We start from the raw sequence: 10,434 nt of genomic DNA, 5'->3' as shown, positions 1-10,434 counted from the left end.
GTACAGTGTGTGTAAAGTTCTACTAAAACTGTTTCTTTGGAATCTTCATCTTTACATACATCTCCTGATATCTCCTCTACTCTCTCCCTCCATCTTCTCTCCTTCTTTCCTTAACATGTACAGGAACTGCTAAATCCTTCATCCCCTCCCTCCTCTTCCTCCTCCTCCTTCTCCTTCTCTTCCTCTTCCTTCATCTAATCTTTGTATCAACTTTCTTCCTTTCATCTTCACGTTTGCTCCTCCGTCCATTTCTATGATTTTCTCTTCATTCATTTTTCTTTATTTATTCACTCTCGTTCCCCATTACTTCTTCATCTTGTCTTCTTTTCTTTCCTCCCCTTAACTGTTCATCACTTCTTCTTCTTCTTCTTCTTCTTCTTCTTCTTCTTCTTCTTCTTCTTCCTCGCACTGTTATCTTTCACTTTTCTTCATTCTCTCTCTTCTCACCTGTTAAGCTATGATACTTCCAGCTGCTACATCTTTATCATATCTCCTCTTCTCTTTTCTTTCCTTTCATCTCTCTCTCTCTCTCTTTCTCTCTTTCTCTCTCTCTCTCTCTCTCTCTTTCTTGTTTTTCATCCCACCCTCTCATCACCTGTCCACCCCTCTATTCTCTTCTCCCCACAGTTCCTTATGCTGAGGAATGACAGCTGTTCGTCTCTCCTTCAGCCCTACTTCATCCGTCATTATCTCTTCATCCTTTCATCCTCCCTTCTCCTCCCTTGTTCTCCTTTATTTTATCATTTTATCTCAAATTCAGGAACTTCTTGCTCTCAGGAGGCACTACATCGTTCCTCTGCCATTCTTTCCTCTTTCTGCAGCTCCATCTTTTCTGTTTTCCTTTTTCCTTCCCTTCATCTCCTTCATCACTTCCTCACCACTTCTCTTCTAGGGTTCTTAGTGTAATTCAGGGTTCTAGTTCGGAGGTGTTCCTGATACGACATGCAGGAACCTCACACCATCTCATCAACTCTACACTCTTCTATTCACTCCTCTTCTGTCCTCCCAACAGAACTGCACTCATACTCTCTCTTCTTTCACTTCTATCCACGTTCATGCCTCATGTTCAGGAAGAGACAGTTCAGCTGTTGTCATGTCTCTGTCATTTATTTATCTCTTCATCACCCTTTCTTTTCTTCTCTGCCCTCTTCCATTTTCCTCCTCCCTTTTATTCGCTCCTCTATTATCTCTCCTTATTTCCTCACATGTTCCAAGACGATACTTCAGCTGCTGCTTCATCTCTAACAGCCGTCCTCTCATCCTCTCAAGCTATTGTCTCCCCATCCTCTCTTTCCTCTTATCCTCTTTTACTTCTCTTTTATCACCCTCTTTTTCACACCTCTCAAACTTGCCACAATGTCACTTCAAGCATATCATTAACAAAACCACACTTACATAATCAGCTCCTCGCTCGTCTGAAAACTTAGCGCTCCTCTGGTCTTCGATATCCCTTCTTCATCCGCTATCTCTCCTCACGTCCCTCAGAAAGCGGGGGATAAAACTGAAGTGCGAGTGTGTGTCTGTGTAGCGGCAGCTGGCTCTCGAACACAGGATAAACAGAGACTCACCCAGAGCGAGATGCTTCCACCACGGAGCGCTGCCACAGAATGTGTGTGTTAGAGAAAGAGAGAGAGAGGGAGAGAGAGGGAGAGAGAGAGAGGCTGGGAGGGAGGGGAGAGGCTGGGGCTGAGGATGCTTGTGTGTGAGTGTGTGTGCGTGTGTGTGAGTGTGTGAGAGACCGTGCTCGTCTCTGAGGGAGGATCACACACACTCGTGCTGCTCTTCACACACATCTGCTCCTCTCACTAAACTCATTGGCTAAGAGGAAGGATTCCTGTTTATTCAGAGCCGACGCTTCCCAGGAGCCCCCTCTCCAAATGACTAACACACACACACACACACACACACACACACACACACACATTCTTCATTCTGTGTCACTGCATAATTTTCTTGTAATCCCTTCTCCATCCTCCTCTTTTTGTCCACTTGTCTATTCTTTTTTCTGTTTCATTGATCCCCCCACCCCACCCCCCGCACACACACACACACACACACACACACACACACACAGACACATGCACACACACACACACACACACAGTTTTTATCAGGTGTTATTTATAGTGTGTGTGTGGGCAATCATGCTTTATTATCCCTATTGTTACACCTATTGTCTATATGCTCATATAGACATATCACTCTTACAATCACTCTTACACTCCTACACTCACTCCTGCACCCATACACACACTCACTCCTACACTCATTCACACACTCACTCCTACACTCATTCACACACTCACTCCTACACTCATTCTTACACTCCTACACTCATTCACACACTCATGCCTACACTCATTCACTCCTACACTCATTCACACACTCACTCCTACACTCATTCTTACACTCCTACACTCATTCACACACTCACTCCTACACTCATTCACACACTCACGTCTACACTCATTCTTACACTCCTACACTCATTCACACAGTCACTCCTACACTCATTCTTACACTCATTCACACACTCACGTCTACACTCATTCTTACACTTCTACACTCATTCACACACTCACTCCTACACTCATTCTTACACTCCTACACTCATTCACACACTCACTCCTACACTCATTCACACACTCACTCCTACACTCATTCACACACTCACTCCTACACTCATTCACACACTCACTCCTACACTCATTCTTACACTCTTACACTCATTCACACACTCACTCCTACACTCATTATTACACACCTACACTCATTCACACACACTCCTACACTCATTCTTACACACTTACACATACTCCTACACTCACTCCAACACTCTCACTTCTACACTAACATCTACACTCATACACACATTCCTACACTCATTCTTACACCAACTCCTACAATCACTTTAATAATGTCCACTCACATCACTAACATTTGGACCTGATAGAGTTGCAGTAATCTCACAAGCTGTAAATGATGAGCAAATGAAATGATTCCAGTTACTTACCATGAAGAAAAGATATGAGACAATGAAAAACCCACAGCTTGTCATGGTGTAAACCCTCATGGTCCTTTTACACTCCTACACTATTACACTCTAACACTCACTCTTAAACTCTTACACTCACTCCTACACTCATTCTTACACTCATACACTCACTCTTACACTCAGACACTCACTCTTACACTCCTACACTCACTCGTGCACTCACTCTTGCACTCACTTTTACACTCCTACTCTCACTCTTACACTCACTCTTACACTCACTTTTACACTTACTCTTACACTCACTCTTACACTCCTACACTCACTCTTCCACTCACTCTTCCACTCACTCTTCCACTCACTCCTACACTCCTATACTCACTCTTACACTCTGACAGTTACTTCTACACTCCTACACTCACACTCATTCTTACACTTACTCCTACACTCATGCTTAAATTCCTGCACTCACTCTTACACTGCTAGACTCACTCCTACACTCACTCGTACACACCCTCCTACACTCACTCGTGCACTCACTCTTGCACTCACTTTTACACTCCTACACTCACTCTTCCACTCACTCTTACACTCACTTTTACACTTACTCTTCCACTCACTCTTACACTCCTACACTCACTCTTCCACTCACTCTTACACTGCTAGACTCACTCCTACACTCACTCATACACACCCTCCTACACTCACTCTTGACTCACTCCAAAACTCATTCCTACACTCACTTCTACACTCACTCCAACACTCATTCTTACACTTACTCTTACACTCCCTCTTACACTCCTACACTCACTTCTATACACACTCCTACACTCACTCTTATTACACTCATTTCTACACTCACTCTTACATTCTTACAATCACTTTTACACTCACACAAACACTCACTCCAACATTCACTTCTACACACACTTCTACACTCCTACACTCAGTCTTACACTCCTACACACTCTTACACTTACTGCTACACTCACTCTTACTGTCCTACACTCACTCTTACACTTACTCCTACACTCACTCTTACACTCCTACTCACTCTTACAATCACTCATACACTCACTCATACACTCCTATACATTTACACTCCTACACTCACTCCCACACTCCTACACTCACTCTTACAGTCCTGTACTCCTTACACTCACTCCCACACTCACTCGTGTACTCCATGTATACCCCATTTGATCAATCCTATAACATACACTATACTTATATGTTCCTTCTTACAATTACTCCTACTACTGTACCTTCTCTTCACACCCTACAATTTCTCCTAGCTTCACTGCTTTCCATCAGTAATGTGCTTTGGCACTTTGCTTGAATCATAGACAGATGTATTCTATTTTATTACACCAAAGTGCTAGAAATGTACCTTTTAACACATTATTCCACACATTATTCTCTCCTTTCCATCTGTGCCTGGCTCCAATTTCCAAAAGCTTAAAAAAGGGGATTATTTAAATCTTAACCACTGTGCAGGTGTTTTAGAAAAACCCTCCGCTTATTCGCCAGCACTTTATAAAACCTAGTGGAGCCCGAGAGACTTGAGAGAGCTCTCAGTTTTACACAGTAGACCAAAAGAAAACACCTATCAGGCGTGTCATTTCTGAGCTCCCGCTTCAATGGACCATGAGGGTTTACACCATGACAGGCTGTGGGTTTTTCGTTGTCTCGTATCTTTTCTTCATGGTAAGTAACTGGAATCATTTCATTTACTCATCATGCTCTAACCTACAGCTTGTGAGATTACTGCAACTCTATCAGGTCCAAAAGTTAGCGATGTGAGTGAACATTAATGCAGTGTTATATAGACAGAACAAAAAAAAAAATAATAATAAAATAAAATAAACCTGGTTCATTTATACAACTTGTACAAAGTGCTGTTGTCTTTATCGATTTTATTCCCTTGCCACAAGGGTGCAACTTAGTCATGATTTATAGTACAAAATGTATCCAGCATACAGCATGTTTATGGAACCTTTTCACCTCATCAAATTATTGACCTAAAAGTTTTGCCTCCCTTAATACCTGCACCCAGAATATGAATTAATATGTTTTATTTATTTGTAAGAAGGATTTTCCAGCGTGTTGTGGATGGGAGCTCAAGCTGGCCGGACGAGGACATTTATAAAGCAGTGTGTTGGTTAATCAGTAGAGAGAAACCCTAACCTCTTCACACACACACACACACACACACAAACACACAAACACACACAAAGACTAAGACACAAAGTCATTTATCAGCATGCTGGATGAAAAGTGCATTTGTAACACTGTAGTTTATAGAGCGACCCAGTTAACCTACAGATGCATAATGTTCATTATCAGAAGCTGTTCGATTCTTGTTCAACTAAACCCTTTTTTTCTCAGCTCACTTTAACTGGACTTTAAACTGGTCTTTTAATTGATGCAAAATTACAGGATCAGTTATGATCAGTTATCAATTATGACCAGTAATATAAAACTACAACAGGTATGTATGTAACCTGGTCCCCTGAGAAGGGATCAAAATGCTGCATCAGGGCTGACGCTATGGGAAATATCTTCTAGGGGAACACCTCTGGTAAAGGCACTGGATGAGGCAATACACCTAGTGGAGTGAGCACTGATGCCACAAGGCGAGGCAACACCCCCTGACTCATAGGCCTGAGTAATGGCCTCTATTACCCAGTACACCCGGTGTAGGATTTCCCCCAGTGCCTGAGAGAGGAGATCCTTTCTGACAGGAACCTCCAAAGGTGTGTCGTCTAGGAGGGAGTCTAGGTCCGTGAACCAAACTCGAGAGAGCCAACAAAGAGCAACTAGGAGAAGGTTGACTCGATCATTGTGCACTCTGGCAAGAACTTGCGGGAGCAGAGCTACCAGGGGAAAGGCATACAGACAGAGCCTCGGCCGTACCCATATTAGTGCATTGGTGCCCAGAGGGGCCAGATGAGACAGGGAAAACCACAGTAGACACTTGGTCGCTCTTTGGAGGGAAACAGATCCACTTCCGCACAGCGGAAAAAAAACTGACAAATTCGCTCCATCACCCGGGGGTGGAGATGCTGCTCCTCAGGCCTCAGCACCTGCCTCGACAGAAAGTCTGCCTCCCAATTTACATGGCCTGGGATGAAAATCGCTCTGAGCAAAAGAAACCTGAACAGGGGGCACGAAAACAGACCAACTTGATAATTGATATAGAAAACCACCTCAGTGCTGTCTGTGCACAATAACTCATGGCAGCCCCTGAGGTGTAGGAAAAAGTGTTTCAATGCTAAAAACATTGCCCTTATCTCCAGGCAATTTATGTGCTATGAGAGATAAGACAAGGTGTCCATTGAAAGAGTCCTGCGACGATGACTTATGAAACTGAGGGGATGTCTACAAGGATAAAAGCCCACTGGGTATAAGCCAGAGCTGGAATGGCCACATGTGAAGAAGACCCAAAGGGATAATGTTGGCTGCTGCCATCATGAGGCTGAGCACTCTCTGTGCCTCAGAGAAATGCCCGTATTGTGGTGGAGTCTTAAACTACCCCCAGAAAGGTGGTTCTTGGAAAAAGAGAAAGAACACACTTTCTGGATTGAAACTGAGGCCCAGAGACCTCATATGAGCAAGCACAGTATCTTGATGACTGGCTGCCATAGCCTTGGACTGGGCCAGAATAAAACAGTCGTCCAGGTAATTCAGTACATGGATGTCCATGCACTTTGGAAATATGCATGGTGAAAGAAAGAACACAATACTAGTAAGCTTCACCCACACAAGTGAACCCAAGGAACTTCCTGTTGTCATGAACGTGGGATAAAACAGACCCAGATGCAGGATAGCAAAATAAACAGGGTTTAATAACAAAAGAAACACGAAACATTAACACGAACTAAAGACAGGACAACAGGACAAAACAACCAAAGACAACAGTAGATTCCACGCTGCACAAGGCAACGCGGCACAGTTAAATAGACAAAGGATAATGACAATGGGAAACAGCTGTGTGGAAACGGGAGGAGCAGACAAAGGCGGGGCAGACACATGACGAGGAACATAAACAAAAGGCACATGGCCGAAGTCCGTGCTGAGTCCTGACACTTGTTCTCTGTTAAAATGCCTATTTGAAAATAAGCATTGTTGAGGCCTACTGTACCATCACAAACCAGTCCTTGGTGCTCACCTCTGAAGCGGTAGCCATTTCAGGTGTCAGGCACTATATAAGGACGCTGCTTTCACATGGTTCCTTGCCAGAGGTCTCCTCAGTTTGTCTAGTGCACCTGTGATTTCATTCTGCCTTATTCCTGTTTCTACCCTGCCTGATTTGACTCTGTTTGTTTCTGGTTTTAGTTTTTGCTTGCTCTGCATTGTTCTGACTGCTGGTGCTCCAGATTATTGAACTGTTTTTCACTCTGCCTGCCCTGTAATACCCTGCCTACATGTGTACCGGATTATGGGCTGTTGATAACTCTGTTTTTTTCTGCCCTGTATATCCCTGCTTGCCTGTGTGCCAAATTATGGACTGTTGATAACTGTGTTTTTGCCTGTCCTGCATTAACCTGCCTGCCTGTGTACCAGATTACAGACTGTTCATTTCTCTGTGTTTTTGCCTTTTGCTTTTGTTTTGGACCTGATCTGGGATGCAGTAACCTCGAGTACGAGCATCCTGAACTTGTAAGTCTTCAGAGTACAGTTCAAAATCGGATGCAGCCCCCCATTTTTCTTGAGAATATTGAAATATTGGCTGTAAAACCCAGAGTCCCGATCTGGAAGGGGAACATGTGGCCCTCTATGGCCCCTTTCCTTAGGAACAAGAGAAGTTCCTCTTGGAGGAACACCACCTGGTGTTTGCCAATGATTGTGGGCAAAACACCCTGAAACCACAGAGGTCGGGAGATGATCTGGATCCTATACCCTTTTACTACAGTATACAAGACCCACTGAGACATGCCTGGCAGAATTTCCCACACATTTCCCACACTGCCTGTTTGTCTGAGAATGGTGTTAACCTCGCACCGATCTCCCTGGTGCCCTGAAACAGGCCTCCCTAGTCTTAGACGGGGAGCTCGGGATTTGCTCAAGACCTCAATACCTCGGCATGGAGGTATGGGGAAAACGGCAGCTGCCTGCATTGATGTGGCCTGCAACTGAAAGTCAGAAATCAAGCATCTAGCTCAGAATGGACGACACAAACTTCCTCTTCAGTCCAATCTAAATTCAATTTAGAAACAGCACGCATTACCACCTCGAGGAGCTCCTCAAACACCACTGATTGCAGTGGCAGATCAGAAGAGGAAAGCCCCTTTTAGCCCACATCGAGCTCCTTAGTGCCTGACGCAAAAAGCAGCATGCCCTCTTCCGAGTTGATAGAAATTTCCGCTCAAGCTCTCGAAACCAAGCTAACAAAGTCAGGGGAGAGGACAAGAGACTCCGCTAGCTCAACCTGTGAACCCCGTGATTAAAGCCGTCATGCCACCTCGGCGGACCTGGGACCTGAACCAGGAGGTGCAGATGCTTGGCTGGAATAATAATATATCCGACTTGGATTGGAGCTTGCACAGGGAATTCCTCGCAATGCATGCAGCCGGCTCCCTCGAGAGCTGACCCGGCTCTCCCAAACAAACAACGCAAAAAGAGTGCGTGTCGTCCTCCGTGATATAGCAGGGGCACAGATGCACGCGCCTCTTAAAATACTTAGTCAGCAACATCATACTCTTCCCTGTATAGTGCTTGATATATATAAATCATATCTACGCTCAGTGTCCTCTGTCACTGACTGTGTACTTCATGTCCCTTCAGTTAACGTGTTATTATTTCCACAGGCTGCATGTATGACAGGAATAAACAGCTCTTTATACATCAGGCATAAGGGCAGGATTTATACTGCAGTTTGAACCCTGTGCTATGTGCTATTTTTCATATGGTAATATAAAAAAACACAACAAACTTGATATTACTTTTGTCTGATGTCATTCATGTGCACCATTTTTCAAGAAAATTAACTGTGGAAAATCAACACTGTGGTGTTGTGATGACCTCAACGAGGTACTGACCCAAAGAGACGGTTATGTGATGGTAGCTATTAATAAACTCTTTATTTTAATGACAGCTTTATATATCTAAAAGATTTACAATAAAACTCATGCAATAAAACTAAGAAAAATAATCAACTTCATCATGTCACAGTAACAATAACTCTTCTTCATCACTCCGTGTTTCACTGTGAGAAACAGACACTGAACAAACACACACTGCTTTTTTTTTTTTTTTATAATTAAATGTTCGTGAAAGCGTCAGCTCCAGTTCTCACTGTTAAAGCATGACACACTGTTTTATTAGTGAAATTAAAAAGCTTTAATTTCATGGCTGGTTAATCATTTGTTTGTCCTTAAATATAAAAGAAAACGTTGAAGACTTTAGTCAGAATTAAAGAATCACTTCACATGTAAACAGCATGTTGATTATTAAACTGTCACAAGTTTGTGGTCAAATTCAGCCTATTTACAGAGTTTGTTTGTTCATTTCTATCCGGTCATATTTTTAACAAAATAAACTATAAATTATTTTTTTTTAAACTGCTGTAGCTCCTTCCTGTATCCCATGGCACACTATGAGAAAAACTCTTCCTCAGAAACATCGTCGTTTTATCTCGTTTTAGTTAAAGACAAGGCGAGGATACACCCTGCACGAAGTGCCAACCCATCGCAGGGCGCACACACACTCTCATTCACTCACGCAATCACACACTACGGACAATTTTCCAGAGATGCCAATCAACCTACCATGCATGTCTTTGGACCGGGGGAGGAAACCGGAGTACCCTGAGGAAACCCCCGAGGCACGGGGAGAACATGCAAACTCCACACACACAAGGTGGAGGCGGGAATCGAACCCCCAACCCTGGAGGTGTGAGGCGAACATGCTAACCACTAAGCCACCGTGCCCCCCGCTACTGTCATTTTAATTTCTAAAAACAAGCTAAAATCCAGCTTGTCCTGTCAGATCGGGGGAAGCAAGGCTCATAGCATGAAGACCTAAAGACCAGACAGTGGATCAGATTTATGGTTTTGATGTGATTGTGTGGAACGTATAGTTCAAAATAGACAAAACAATAAACAGAACAATATCACGGGCTGAGAGTTGAATTTAAAATGAATAGAAACAATGACGTCCACCCGTAATGTGTCCGCGCATCTATAAAGGTCAGTGTTCAGATTTAAACATTTAAAGCTATAGATCCATCCTCAAAGATCTAGAAGCGTTCATGTACGCTAAGTACAGACGAGCATCTAGCTCAGGGGTCGGCAACCTTAAACACTCAAAGAGCCATTTGGACCCGTTTCCCAAAGAAAAAAATAAAACACAGGGAGCCACAAAACCAATTTGACATCTAAAATGAAGATAACACTGAATATATCGTTTTTTACCTTCATGGAAAGTATAGAAAAAACTGT

At 43.4% G+C, this 10,434-nt stretch overlaps 1 protein-coding gene across 1 annotated transcript in view; it reads right to left on the bottom strand.

Annotated features, from left to right (window-relative positions):
* The window catches only part of thsd7ba (thrombospondin, type I, domain containing 7Ba), a 279,775-nt gene extending 278,194 nt beyond the window's left edge, over positions 1 to 1,581 (bottom strand). Inside the window, exon 1 of the mRNA XM_060877047.1 lies at positions 1,396 to 1,581. The gene's annotated coding sequence lies outside the window, so the exon portion shown is untranslated. The remainder of the gene's footprint in view (positions 1 to 1,395) is intronic.
* Between the last annotated feature and the right edge of the window lie 8,853 nt (positions 1,582 to 10,434).

The sequence above is a fragment of the Tachysurus vachellii genome, chromosome 8 (genome assembly GCF_030014155.1).
Source record: "Tachysurus vachellii isolate PV-2020 chromosome 8, HZAU_Pvac_v1, whole genome shotgun sequence".
Classification (NCBI taxonomy): domain Eukaryota; kingdom Metazoa; phylum Chordata; class Actinopteri; order Siluriformes; family Bagridae; genus Tachysurus; species Tachysurus vachellii.
This window is presented reverse-complemented; position numbering and strand designations above follow the sequence as displayed.